We start from the raw sequence: 13,405 nt of genomic DNA, 5'->3' as shown, positions 1-13,405 counted from the left end.
CTTCTAGGATGATTGGGAGTCTCATGTGAAGCAGGTCAGAATGGTGTTCCAGGTCCTGCATGCTAATTCTTTGTTTGTGAAGGGGTCAAAGTGTCTCTTTGATGTTCAGAAGATTTCATTTTTGGGGTTCATTTTTTCTCCTTCTACTATCGAGATGGACCCTGTTAAAGTTCAGGCCATTTATGATTGGACTCAGCCAACATCTCTGAAGAGTCTGCAGAAGTTCCTGGGCTTTGCTAATTTTTATCGTCGCTTCATCGCTAATTTTTCTAGCATTGCTAAACCGTTGACTGATTTAACCAAGAAGGGTGCTGATGTGGTCAATTGGTCTTCTGCTGCTGTGGAAGCTTTTCAGGAGTTGAAGCGTCGTTTTTCTTCTGCCCCTGTGTTGTGCCAACCAGATGTTTCGCTTCCGTTCCAGGTCGAGGTTGATGCTTCCGAAATTGGAGCAGGGGCTGTTTTGTCACAGAGAAGTTCTGATTGCTCGGAGATGAAACCATGCGCCTTCTTTTCCAGGAAATTTTCGCCTGCTGAGCGAAATTATGATGTTGGCAATCGAGAGTTGCTAGCCATGAAGTGGGCATTCGAGGAGTGGCGTCATTGGCTTGAAGGAGCTAAGCATCGCGTGGTGGTCTTGACTGATCACAAAAACTTGACTTATCTCGAGTCTGCCAAATGGTTGAATCCTAGACAGGCTCGTTGGTCGCTGTTTTTCTCCCGTTTTGACTTTGTGGTTTCGTACCTTCCGGGCTCTAAAAATGTGAAGGCGGATGCCCTGTCTAGGAGTTTTGTGCCCGACTCTCCGGGTTTATCTGAGCCGGCGGGTATTCTCAAAGAGGGGGTAATTTTGTCTGCCATCTCCCCTGATTTGCGGCGGGTGCTGCAAAAATTTCAGGCTAATAGACCTGACCATTGCCCAGCGGAGAAACTGTTTGTCCCTGATAGGTGGACGAATAAAGTTATCTCTGAGGTTCGTTGTTCGGTGTTGGCTGGTCATCCTGGAATCTTTGGTACTAGAGATTTGGTGGCTAGATCCTTTTGGTGGCCGTCTCTGTCGCGGGATGTGCGTTCTTTTGTGCAGTCCTGTGGGATTTGTGCTCGGGCTAAGCCCTGCTGTTCTCGTGCCAGTGGGTTGCTTTTGCCTTTGCCGGTCCCGAAGAGGCCTTGGACACATATCTCTATGGATTTTGTTTCGGATCTCCCCGTCTCTCAAAGAATGTCGGTCATTTGGGTGGTTTGTGATCGCTTCTCTAAGATGGTCCATTTGGTGCCCTTGTCTAAATTGCCTTCCTCCTCTGATTTGGTGCCGTTGTTTTTCCAGCATGTGGTTCATTTACATGACATTCCAGAGAACATCGTTTCTGACAGAGGTTCCCAGTTTGTTTCGAGGTTTTGGCGAGCCTTTTGTGCTAGGATGGGCATTGATTTGTCTTTTTCCTCGGCTTTCCATCCTCAGACAAATGGCCAGACTGAACGAACCAATCAGACCTTGGAAACATATCTGAGATGTTTTGTTTCTGCTGATCAGGATGATTGGGTGTCCTTTTTGCCTTTGGCTGAGTTCGCCCTTAATAATCGGGCCAGCTCGGCTACTTTGGTTTCGCCGTTTTTCTTCAGGGCAGGTTGAGTCTTCGGACTGTCCTGGTGTGGATACTGTGGTGGACAGGTTGCAGCGGATTTGGACTCATGTAGTGGACAATTTGACCTTGTCCCAGGAGAAGGCTCAACGTTTCGCTAATCGCAGACGCTGTGTGGGTCCCCGACTTCGTGTTGGGGATTTGGTTTGGTTGTCATCTCGTTATATTCCTATGAAGGTTTCCTCTCCTAAGTTTAAGCCTCGTTTCATTAGTCCATATAGGATTTCTGAGGTTCTTAATCCTGTGTCTTTTCGTTTGACCCTTCCAGATTCTTTTTCCATCCATAACGTATTCCATAGGTCATTGTTGCGGAGATACGTGGCGCCTGTGGTTCCATCTGTTGATCCTCCTGCCCCGGTTTTGGTGGAGGGGGAGTTGGAGAATATAGTGGAGAAGATTTTGGATTCTCGTGTTTCGAGACGGAAACTCCAGTATCTGGTTAAATGGAAGGGTTATGCTCAGGAAGATAATTCCTGGGTCTTTGCCTCTGATGTCCATGCTGCCGATCTTGTTCGTGCCTTTCATATGGCTCATCCTGGTCCGAAGACTCAACCTGCCCTGAAGAGAAACGAGGATGGAACCGAATTGCAGAAAAACGGTGAAACCAAGGTAGCAGAGCTGGCCCGATTATTAAGAGCGAACTCAGCCAACGGCAAAAAGGACACCCAATCATCCTGATCAGCAGAAACAAAACATCTCAGATATGTTTCCAAGGTCTGATTGGTTCGTTCAGTCTGGCCATTTGTCTGAGGATGGAAAGCCGAGGAAAAAGACAAATCAATGCCCATCCTAGCACAAAAGGCTCGCCAAAACCTCGAAACAAACTGGGAACCTCTGTCAGAAACGATGTTCTCTGGAATGCCATGTAAACGAACCACATGCTGGAAGAACAATGGAACCAAATCAGAGGAGGAAGGTAATTTAGACAAGGGTACCAAATGGATCATCTTAGAGAAGCGATCACAAACTACCCAAATGACCGACATTTTTTGAGAGACGGGGAGATCCGAAATAAAATCCATAGAGATATGTGTCCAAGGCCTCTTCGGGATCGGCAAGGGCAAAAGCAACCCACTGGCACGAGAACAGCAGGGCTTAGCCCGAGCACAAATCCCACAGGACTGCACAAAAGAACGCACATCCCGCGACAGAGACGGCCACCAAAAGGATCTAGCCACCAAATCTCTGGTACCAAAGATTCCAGGATGACCAGCCAACACCGAACAATGAACCTCAGAGATAACTTTATTCGTCCACCTATCAGGGACAAACAGTTTCTCTGCTGGGCAACGATCAGGTTTATTAGCCTGAAATTTTTGCAGCACCCGCCGCAAATCAGGGGAGATGGCAGACACAATTACTCCCTCTTTGAGAATACCCGCCGGCTCAGGCAAACCCGGAGAGTCGGGCACAAAACTCCTAGACAGGGCATCCGCCTTCACATTTTTAGAGCCCGGAAGGTACGAAACCACAAAGTCAAAACGGGAGAAAAACAGCGACCAACGAGCCTGTCTAGGATTCAACCGTTTGGCAGACTCGAGATAAGTCAAGTTCTTGTGATCAGTCAAGACCACCACGCGATGCTTAGCTCCTTCAAGCCAATGACCCCACTCCTCGAATGCCCACTTCATGGCCAGCAACTCTCGATTGCCAACATCATAATTTCTCTCAGCAGGCGAAAACTTCCTGGAAAAGAAGGCGCATGGCTTCATCACCGAGCAATCAGCACCTCTTTGCGACAAAACAGCCCCCGCTCCAATTTCAGAAGCATCAACCTCAACCTGGAACGGAAGCGAAACATCTGGTTGACACAACACAGGGGCAGAAGAAAAACGACGCTTTAACTCTTGAAAAGCTTCCACAGCAGCAGAAGACCAATTGACCACATCAGCACCCTTCTTGGTCAAATCAGTCAATGGTTTAGCAATACTAGAAAAATTACAGATGAAGCGACGATAAAAATTAGCAAAGCCAAGGAACTTTTGCAGACTCTTCAGAGATGTCGGCTGAGTCCAATCATAAATGGCCTGGACCTTAACAGGGTCCATCTCGATGGTAGAAGGGGAAAAAATGAACCCCAAAAATGAAACCTTCTGAACACCAAAGAGACACTTTGATCCCTTCACAAACAAAGAATTAGCACGCAGGACCTGGAACACCATTCTGACCTGCTTCACATGAGACTCCATGTGAAGCAATCTAATCAGTTTTTATGAAGAGGTAAGCTATAGGCTGGACCACGGTGAGTCATTGGACGTGGTATATCTCGATTTTTCCAAAGCGTTTGATACCGTGCCGCACAAGAGGTTGGTACACAAAATGAGAATGCTTGGTCTGGGGGAAAATGTGTGTAAATGGGTTAGTAACTGGCTTAGTGATAGAAAGCAGAGGGTGGTTATAAATGGTATAGTCTCTAACTGGGTCGCTGTGACCAGTGGGGTACCGCAGGGGTCAGTATTGGGACCTGTTCTCTTCAACATATTCATTAATGATCTGGTAGAAGGTTTACACAGTAAAATATCGATATTTGCAGATTATACAAAACTATGTAATGCAGTTAATACAAGAGAAGATAGTATTCTGCTACAGATGGATCTGGATAAGTTGGAAACTTGGGCTGAAAGGTGGCAGATGAGGTTTAACAATGATAAATGTAAGGTTATACACATGGGAAGAGGGAATCAATATCACCATTACACACTGAACGGGAAACCACTGGGTAAATCTGACAGGGAGAAGGACTTGGGGATCCTAGTTAATGATAAACTTACCTGGAGCAGCCAGTGCCAGGCAGCAGCTGCCAAGGCAAACAGGATCATGGGGTGCATTAAAAGAGGTCTGGATACACATGATGAGAGCATTATACTGCCTCTGTACAAATCCCTAGTTAGACCGCACATGGAGTACTGTGTCCAGTTTTGGGCACCGGTGCTCAGGAAGGATATAATGGAACTAGAGAGAGTACAAAGGAGGGCAACAAAATTAATAAAGGGGATGGGAGAACTACAATACCCAGATAGATTAGCGAAATTAGGATTATTTAGTCTAGAAAAAGACGACTGAGGGGCGATCTAATAACCATGTATAAGTATATAAGGGGACAATACAAATATCTCGCTGGGGATCTGTTTATACCAAGGAAGGTGACGGGCACAAGGGGGCATTCTTTGCGTCTGGAGGAGAGAAGGTTTTTCCACCAACATAGAAGAGGATTCTTTACTGTTAGGGCAGTGAGAATCTGGAATTGCTTGCCTGAGGAGGTGGTGATGGCGAACTCAGTCGAGGGGTTCAAGAGAGGCCTGGATGTCTTCCTGGAGCAGAACAATATTGTATCATACAATTATTAGGTTCTGTAGAAGGACGTAGATCTGGGTATTTATTATGATGGAATATAGGCTGAACTGGATGGACAAATGTCTTTTTTCGGCCTTACTAACTATGTTACTATGTTACTATGTTACTCCCAATCATCCGAGAAGACCAAAATATCATCCAAGTATACAATCAGGAATTTATCCAGGTACTCTCGGAAGATGTCATGCATAAAGGACTGAAATACTGATGGAGCATTGGCAAGTCCGAATGGCATAACTAGGTACTCAAAATGGCCCTCGGGCGTAATAAATGCAGTTTTCCATTCATCGCCCAGTTTAATACGCACAAGATTATTTGCACCACGAAGATCTATCTTGGTGAACCAACTAGCCCCCTTAATCCGAGCAAACAAATCAGATAGTAGCGGCAAGGGTACTGAATTTTGACCGTGATTTTATTTAGAAGGCGGTAATCAATACAAGGTCTCAGCGAACCATCCTTCTTGGCCACAAAAAAGAACCCTGCTCCCAATGGCGATGACGACGGCCGAATATGACCCTTCTCCAAGGATTCTTTTACGTAACTCCGCATAGCGGCGTGCTCAGGTACAGATAAATTAAACAGTCGACCCTTAGGAAACTTACTACCAGGAATCAACTCGATAGCACAATCACAATCCCTATGCGGAGGTAGGGCATCGGACTTGGGCTCATCGAATACATCCCGGTAATCAGACAAGAACTCTGGGACCTCAGAAAGGGTGGATGATGAGATAGACAGAAATGGAACATCACCATGTACCCCCTGACAACCCCAGCTGGACACAGACATTGATTTCCAATCTAATACTGGGTTATGGACTTGTATCCATGGCAACCCCAACACGACCACATCATGCAGATTTTGCAACACCAGAAAGCGAATATCCTCCTGGTGCGCAGGAGCCATGCACATGGTCAGCTGGGTCCAATACTGAGGCTTATTCTTGGCCAAAGGCGTAGCATCAATTCCTCTCAATGGAATAAGACACTGCAAGGGCTCCAAGACAAACCCACAGCGCCTAGCAAACTCCAAGTCCATCAAATTCAGGGCAGCGCCTGAATCCACAAATGCCATGACAGAATAGGAAGACAAAGAGCAGATCAAAGTAACGGACAAAAGAAATTTCGACTGTACCGTACCAATGGTGGCAGACTTAGCGAACCGCTTAGTGCGCTTAGGACAATCGGAGATAGCATGAGTGGAATCACCACAGTAGAAACACAGCCCATTCTGACGTCTGTGTTCTTGCCTTTCAGCTCTGGTCAAAGTCCTATCGCACTGCATAGGCTCAGGTTTATGCTCAGATAATACCGCCAAATGGTGCACAGATTTACGCTCACGCAAGCGTCGACCGATCTGAATGGCCAAAGACATAGACTCATTCAGACCAGCAGGCATAGGAAATCCCACCATGACATCCTTAAGGGCTTCAGAGAGACCCTTTCTGAAGATTGCTGCCAAAGCACATTCATTCCATTGAGTGAGCACGGACCACTTTCTAAACTTCTGACAATAAATCTCTATCTCATCCTGACCCTGACACAGAGCCAGCAAATTTTTCTCTGCCTGATCCACTGAATTAGGCTCATTTTACAGTAATCCGAGCGCCAGAAAAAACGCATCAATATTACATAATGCAGGATCTCCTGGCGCAAGGGAAAATGCCCAGTCTTGAGGGTCGCCACGTAATAAAGAAATAATGATCTTAATTTGTTGATCTGGGTCACCAGAGGAGCGAGGTTTCAACGCCAGAAACAGTTTGCAATTATTTTTGAAACTCAGAAATTTAGCTCTATCTCCAGAAAACAAATCAGGAATAGGAATTCTTGGTTCTAACATAGAATTCTGAGCCACAAAGTCTTGAATATTTTGTACTCTTGCAGTGAGAAGATCCACACATGAAGACAGACCTTTAATGTCCATCACCACACCTGTGTCCTGAACCACCCAAATGTCTAGGGGAAAAAAAAGGCAAAACACAGTGCAAAGAAAAAAAAATGGTCTCAGAACTTATTTTTTCCCTATATTGAGAAGCATAGTACTTTGGGCCTCCAGTACTGTTATGAATAGATAATTCAGAACCACAATGGACCTTGAAGTTCAGAGCACACAAGTGACTTGACAAAAACCACAAAACATAGGACGAGCTCTGAGGCGTGGGAACTCTGCTGACCGCAATCCCTAAACCTATCAAACCATACTAGAGGTAGCCGTGGATTGCGCCTAACGCTCCCTATGCAACTCGACACAGCCTGAGAAACTAGCTAGTCCTGAAGATAGAAAAATAAGCCTACCTTGCCTCAGATAAATTCCCCAAAGGAAAAGGCAGTCCCCCACATATAATGACTGTGAGTTAAGATGAAAATACAAACACAGAGATGAAATAGATTTAGCAAAGTGAGGCCCGACTTACTGAATAGACCGAGGATAGGAAAGATAGCTTTGCAGTCAACACAAAAACCTACAAACAACCACGCAGAGGGGCAAAAAGACCCTCCGCACCGACTAACGGTACGGAGGTGCTTCCTCTGCGTCTCAGAGCTTCCAGCAAGCAAGCAAAACCAAAAAAGCAAGCTGGACAGAAAATATAGCAACAAAAGTAACACAAGCAGAACTTAGCTTATGCTGAGCAGACAGGCCACAGGAACGATCCAGGAGGAAGCAAGACCAATACTAGAACATTGACTGGAGGCCAGGATCAAAGCACTAGGTGGAGTTAAATAGAGCAGCACCTAACGACTTAACCTCATCACCTGAGGAAGGAAACTCAGAAGCCGCAGTACCACTCGTGACCACAGGAGGGAGCTTGATCACAGAATTCACAACAGAGCAGCACATGACAGGATGGGGACGCAGGATGGAGCAGCGCATGACAGGATGGGGACGCAGGATGGAGCAGCACATGACAGGATGGGGACGCAGGATGGAGCAGCGCATGACAGGATGGGGACGCAGGATGGAGCAGCACATGACAGGATGGGGACGCAGGTTGGAGCAGCACATACCAGGATGGAGACCATATACCAATATAAATGCTCACCACCCGGGCGTAGAACGGGTTCAATAGCTAGTAATAATAATATTAGCAAATATCTCCAATTAGAAATTCAGTATAGTTTCTCTGATTTGCCATGTCTCTTTCCTCATGTGCAGGACCTTAAGTATCCATGATTATGACTAGCAACTAGCTTACTGTCACTATATCACTGGTCGTAACCATGGATACCTAAGGTCCTGCAATGCCTGCACATGAGGAAAGAGACATAGCTAATCAGAAAAACTATATTACATTTATAATTGGAGGTATTTGTTAATATTATTATAATTACATCTACTATACAGTATATTGGGATATGATCTTGGAGATGAGAATACACCTTTAATTTTCACATTATTATTATAAATATCTGACAATTGATAGATTTTCAGGGATGGGGAACGTTTATTGATGACACAGTTTCACAGTCAGTCCACACTGCAGATTGCCAATGAACGATCAGCAAAGGATTATTCAATGCACATTGGCTGCCATTGTTCTCGGCAGCATGTCCTCTTTATACAGGTCGATGTGCTGCTGACAATGATATTTTTTCGTGAAGACCAAAAAATAATTTCACCCAACGAATAAGCAATTTGTTCATTTGTCGGGTGATCGGAAGCCTGTTTAGACTGCACCATTATCAAGGAATAAGCATTGCTAAGAGCTCTCATTTCACGATAATCATGCAGCATAAATACCCTTTAAGTCCCTGGGAGCCAGTGTTAAAACTGTGCAAGACCTACTGACGGTCATACTATATGTGCATAGGGACATCTTAAAGGGGTTGTCCGGTTTAAATCGATAAGTCTGCCGTCACTCTAGGTGACTGCAGACATGATTCCCCCCAGCACAAGCACTGCGAAGGTTTGACGGTTTCTGAGCTGAGAATGGCGGTGATATATGTGTTGTGCCTTCTCCTGGCCAGAGCCCGACTAGTGGGCGTGGCCTCACCTCGTACACTTGTAGTGATCAATGCCACGCCTTGTCTAGTGACGTGGTCGTCCAGCAGGTGCGGTCGTCTAATGGGTGCAGCCTCACTCAATACAAGAGTATGGAGCAAGGCCGCGACAACTACATGGGCTCTGGCCAGTATATGCGTAGCACATATGTACCCACCAGTTCTGGCTCAGAAACCTGTAAATCCCTGCTGTGCACAGTGCACAGTACTGGGGGGATTCATAAGTCTGCAGTCACAACAGAGTGACTGCAGACTTATCAATTTAGACTGGACAACCCCTTAAAAATAAAACAATATTGTTCCCCACAGTCTGTTAAGACCATCATACACTTTAGATGGCAGTTGTCTTGGCCAGCTCTCCCATACACAGAAGTTCTTCTGCGGCAGAATGCTCCTGGGTTCTCTATAAAAACATGTCTGACAGAGGCTAATCTCAAGGAGAACAAAACGATTGGAAATCTCTAATTGGACATGCCTTATCGACATCTCTGCCAACAACCAGTTGTTTGTGGTCTCATACACATGAGACGGTCCGGCAATTCCTTCAATATCGGCCAGCGTGGACGTTATTAGTATATTATGGATATATTATGGATAGAAGCCTTTAAAGGGACACTGTCACCTGAATTTGGAGGGAACAATCTTCAGCCATGGAGGCGGGTTTTTTGGGTGTTTGATTCACCCTTTCCTTACCCGCTGGCTGCATGCTGGCTGCAATATTGGATTGAAGTTCATTCTCTGTCCTCCGTAGTACATGCCTGCACAAGGCAATCTTGCTTTGTGCAGGCATGTACTACGGAGGACAGAGAATGAACTTCAATCCAATATTGCAGCCAGCATGCAGCCAGCGGGTAAGGAAAGGGTGAATCAAACACCCGAAAACCCCGCCTCCATGGCTGAAGATTGTTCCCTCCAAATTCAGGTGACAGTGTCCCTTTAAATTACATACGTATGACCTAAAGGGTCTTCCTAAAGAGACACGTGGAAGGTGCCCATGAGAGAATATTGGGTCCTTATACTGTTTTCGCACGGTTACCAGTGTCTACTATACCCTTGACCAGCCCCATATTGGGTCCTTATACTGTTTTCACATGGCTAGCAGTGTCTACTATACCCTTTACCAGCCTCATATTGGGTCCTTATACTGTCTTCACATGGCTACCAGCATCTACTATACTCTTGACCAGCCCAATACAGGGTCCTTATACAGTTTTCACATGACCACCAGTGTCTACTATACCCTTGACCAGCCCAATACGAAGTTCCTATACTGTCTTTGCACGCCTACCAGTGTCCACTGCACACTTGACCAGCTCAATATGGGGTCCTTACACAGTTTTTACATGACTACCAGTGTCTACTATACCCTTGAAAAGCCCAATACAGGGTCCTTATACTGTCTTCACATGTCTATCAGTGTCTACTATAACATTGACCAGCTAATATGGGGTCCATGTACTGTTTTCACACAGCTATCAGTGTCTACTATACCCTTGACCAGCTCAATACGGGGTCCTTATACTGTTTTTGCATGGCTATCGGTGTCTACTATACCCTTGACCAGCCCAATATCGGGTCCTTATACTGTCTACACACGGTTTCCAGTGTCTACTATACCCTTGACCAGCCCAATCCGGGTTCCTCATACTGTCTCCGCATGGCTTCCAGTGTCCACTGTACCCTTGACCAGCCCAATACGGGGTCCTTATACTGTTTTTGCATTGTTATCAGTGTCTGCTATACTCTTGACCAGCTCAATAGAGGGTCCTTATACTGTCTCCGCACGGCTTCCAGTGTCCACTGTACCCTTGACCAGCCCAATACGGGGTCCTTATACTGTTTTTGCATTGTTATCAGTGTCTGCTATACTCTTGACCAGCTCAATACAGGGTCCTTATACTGTCTCCACACGGCTTCCAGTGTCTACTATACCCTTGACCAGCCCTTTCCTTTTTACAGTATCCCACCTCTGTCCTCTCACATAAGAGGTTATTGTAACCTGTAGGCACCAACCTCTCATTATAATGACCACCATTAAGCTATGACTTGCTACGTATGGCCGGTGAACATATTTTATCCAGCTGTCACCTCTACCTACGCATAGAGTCTACCAATCCGCTAGTTCACTACAAAGGATTTTAAGGATTCTAGTATCGCTTGGATGTGTATTATAAAGCTGTAGAAATGGACTCTTCAGTGAAGATATTTCATCTCAGAGGGGATTACAGATAATAGATTCTGCCCTTTTGCAGCACTAGATCCAAGCTGCGGGACGTTTACGGAAAATTGTTTCCATTTAAATAGCAATATTCCTCCAAGCAAGATGGAAAAATCTGAATTTATATGATGTCAATTTTTGAAAGAAAAGCCATAGAGAAAAGTGTTGTTTAAAAGGTCGGTCTCATGGTGTTCAGAGGGTATTTCGAACCTTTGTCACACAAGGTGCAGGAATAAAGCTCGATGATTAATGGGCCGCTCTTGTAATGCATAAGGTCAGATCAACAGTGCATGACAAACCACAACAGAACATGAAAGAGAGGTATTCTTCATTCCCTTTGAACTAAAACACCAAATCATGCAGTAAATTGCAGCACTGGGTATTAGAGGACACTAAGTATTAACTTTGCCATCTGTATAGAGTTGGAACAATGGATTTGGAGCAATGGAGGTCATGCATTCAATGGAAAAATGCTAAACACAAATGGAAATTTTCCGTTCAGAATCCAAAAGTTTAAATTGCCGCTGGTGGACTTTTACTTAGATTTTTAGACTTATTAGAATTTTTGGAACACAAAGAAGGAAAGAATAGAAGATTATAATATTAGTAAGTGTAACTTTACATTTTTTAGAATACAGTTTTACAGCATAACCCACCTTAAATAAGCCTTAGTGATATGTATGAAAATTTAAAATGTTATTATTATTGTTTTATATATTTATAGTTAACCCCTTCCCGACATCGGACGTAACATTACGCCAATGTTAGACTCCCCCTCGGGCTCCGGCACTGAGCCCATACCTTTCTAGGCCCATGACAGCTGATATATACAGCTGACATGTTCCCGCAAGAGCTGCGGATGGAATCGCGATCCATCCGTGGCTGTTAACTAGTTAAATGCTGCTGTCAGTCTCTGACAGCGGCATTTAACTCGTGCTAACCGGAAGCATGTCATTAAAACCCGCCCATGGGTGACCCTGTCACGTGAATGCGGGTCATCGATGGGTGGGCATGACAACCTGAGGTCTCCAGCAGACCTCTATGGTTGTTATAGCCAGATTGCTATGATGGTCGACGCTCATAGCAAGTAAGCATTTCTGCTACACACAGGCGATCTGATCATCACCTGTAAGTAGCAAAACCAATCAGATTATGGCAGCTTCTAGTCTGCAATGGAGACAACTGAAGTATGTAAAAAGTAAAAAAAAATATATAAAAGTTCATATCACCCCCCTTTCGCCCTATTAAAAATAAAGCAATTAAAAAAAATCAAATATACACATATTTGGTATCGTCACTTTCAGAATCGCCCGATCAATCAATATAAAAAAAGAAATAACTTGTTCATTAAAGTGAACCTGTCACCCCCAAAACGGGAGGTGAGCTAAGTCCATTGGCATCAGGGGCTTATCTACAGCATTCTGGAATGCTGTAGATAAGCCCCCGATGTATCCTGAAAGATGAGGAAAAGAGGTTAGTTTATACTCACCTGGGCAGGCGGTCCGATCCGATGGGTGTCGCGGTCCGGGGCCTCCCATCTTCTTACGATGACGTCCTCTTCTTGTCTTCACGCTGCGGCTCTGGTGCAGGGGCACTTTGTCTGACCTGTTGAGGGCAGAGCAAAGTACTGCAGTGCGCAGGCGCCGGGCCTCTCTGACCTTTCCCGGCGCCTGCGCACTTCAGTACTTTGCTCTGCCCTCAACAGGTCAGACAAAGTACACCAGAGCCAGAGCCGCAGCGTGAAGACAGGAATAAGATGGGAGGCCCCGGACCGGACCGCGATGCCCATTGGACCGGAACAGAACCGGGACCGCCCCTGGGTGAGTATAATCTAACCTCTTTTTCTCATCTTTCAGGATACATCAGGGGCTTATCTACAGCATTACAGAATGCTGTAGATAAGCCCCTGATGAAGGTAGGCTTAGCTCACCTTCGATTTTGGGGGTGACAGGTTCCCTTTAAACGACGTAAAGAGGAAAAAGTCAAAACGCCAGAATTAGTTTTTTTGGTCTCTTGAACAATGCATTAAAATATAATAAATGGCGATCAAAACATAATTTCTGCACCAAAATAGTATCATTAAAAAAGTTAGCTCGGCACGCAAAAAATAAGCCCTCACCCAACCCCAGATAACTAAAAATAAAGATGCTACGGTTATAAAAAATGGCACAATTTTTTATTTTATTTTTTATATT

General features: G+C 45.1%; 1 protein-coding gene across 4 annotated transcripts in view; it reads left to right on the top strand.

Moving 5' to 3' along the window:
• Positions 1–13,405, top strand: part of CACNA2D3 (calcium voltage-gated channel auxiliary subunit alpha2delta 3) — a 1,133,445-nt gene that overhangs the window by 539,458 nt on the left and 580,582 nt on the right. The window lies entirely within an intron of this gene.

The sequence above is a fragment of the Ranitomeya imitator genome, chromosome 8, assembly GCF_032444005.1.
Source record: "Ranitomeya imitator isolate aRanImi1 chromosome 8, aRanImi1.pri, whole genome shotgun sequence".
NCBI lineage: Eukaryota > Metazoa > Chordata > Amphibia > Anura > Dendrobatidae > Ranitomeya > Ranitomeya imitator.
The sequence above is the reverse complement of the archived record's forward strand: the minus strand, read 5'-3'. Positions and strand labels throughout refer to the sequence as shown.